The sequence below is a fragment of the Asparagus officinalis genome, chromosome 8 (assembly GCF_001876935.1).
Source record: "Asparagus officinalis chromosome 8, Aspof.V1, whole genome shotgun sequence".
Lineage (NCBI taxonomy): Eukaryota > Viridiplantae > Streptophyta > Magnoliopsida > Asparagales > Asparagaceae > Asparagus > Asparagus officinalis.
Window position 1 is genome coordinate 127,721,168 of NC_033801.1, and position 2,058 is coordinate 127,723,225.

Genomic DNA, 2,058 nt, shown 5'->3' on the forward strand with positions numbered 1-2,058 from the left:
ACAAAAAACAGAACTAGCATTACTGTAGCAACGGTCGGCTGCTACAGTACTTCGGTCGACCGGTTCGGTCGACCGAGAGGCATATGCAAAGCTGAGAAACGTCCAGAGACATTTTCGGTCGACCGGTCCGGTCGACCGGAGTTACTGTAGTAGTATGCAGATATTTTGTAAAATTAATTTAAAATAGTAAATGAACTCAAAAAATTATAAACTTTTGTGGGAATGTTCTAGACATCTATAATAACATGTCAGAGAAAGAATTTCTGAAAATCTGTTCCCAGTTGAGAGAAATAAATATTTGAACACAAATTTACAGTTTCTGAAAAACTGTTAACATATACGATTTTGTAAAATCAATTGGGCATAGTAAATCAACTCTAAATATATATATATATGAAAACCAATATAATGTGTGTGTATAGATATTGAGCTTAACGTACTTAACACACATAATATAAATCCTAAACTAAATTACCCAAGCTTGATTGGTCTTCAATAAGCTCTACTTGGTAATCTCGCGGATGAAGCTTGAACTTGATCTTTAACTTGAATTGTATGTTGCTTCACTCCACAATTCCGCCAACCTCCATTTGATATGATCGTTGAAGCTCTATTCCATCCATCCTCCAACTACGTTGTTTGTCTACAATACATAGGAAAACACAAATACAAGACAAACATCATTAGTGATAAATTGTTTGTTAAACATCATCAAAACAAGAAGGCCAACACTATTGTCATGAAAGTCGTCAGATAGTAACTTTTATCAGTCGATGTGAAAGTTGTCAGATTATAACTCTCATCATCAGTGCTTTGTGGGGATCACCTATCCGCAATAATTTTTAGACAGCCTACACCCAATTTGGTCCTTGTACTAAGCCATCATACTCAAATTGATCATCGTTCTTTTTTCCCCCTCAACTTAGTTTCTCGTATCCCTTATTAGATTGTTTGGGTAAAAAATTATTTTTATTGCTGAATTGATTACAACTTCGGGCGTTATAATAAATTCAAAACAAAGATAACCTTTTTATAAGACTTTCAATACAATGAAAATAGATTACAACTCTCTTTCAAAAAGCGCAACGGACGTTTATCCCCCACTACTTGCGTGAGATCTTTGCCTGTGTCAGGGACGTCGATATCCGTGGACTGCCTACGGATCGGATCTGGTTGATAGAAAATTGACAGAGCTCCTACTTCACCAAGGAAGTACTCATTTGAAGCTCTGAAATCGATAAAGCAAAATCAGTAGCTCTTCTCAAGATTAAGACCAAGCCTAATCTCAAGGAACGAACGGACGAATACGGGTTCAGATCCTTCAAAAGCCTTCCTCTTTATACTGAAATTCGCCGGGATCTGACTTGCCCTCTAAAATTCGTGCTCCACTCTCCAATTCAGCAGCATTTCACCCTCTTGATGCCCGCCCTGTGAAATGAGCCACTAGGCCTATATTTATAGGCTTCGGTTGGGGGTTTTCAGATAAGAATGAGTGATTTGGCCTTATCTTCAGTTAATAACGGCCTAACTACGTTTGTAGATGATATTAAGTCAGTTGAGAACCCCTGGAACAGATAAGTCCTGCGAAAAACCGCTTTAAAACTGCAAAAACACGTTCGGGGGTCAAAACATCACGGGGAGTGAATCCGACCCACGGGGGGCGCTTGTCGGTTTATTTCGACCCGCGCGGGCGTGGGTCGGTTGAGTCTGACCCGCGCGGGTGCTGGTTGGATTCGTCCGACCCGCGCGGGCGCGGGAAGTTTGGCTTTTCGCTAAACTTTTTGGTGTTTTTTCGACTTTTCCGAGACTTGTATTTTCCACCGTTTTATGTATTTGGTCGTCTTGTTGACTTGCACGCGTTATTTATGAGTATTTCATCATTTTGTTAACTTGTACGCTTCCTCGCGCGGATCGCTTGACTGACGTGCGCGTGTTGACTGACGTGTGCGCGTTGACTAACGTGCACGCATTGACTGACGTGTGTACGTTGACTAACGAGCGCGTAGGCCACATTAGGGTGGTTTGAGCGTACGGGACACTTGGTTTTCCATTCTAGTG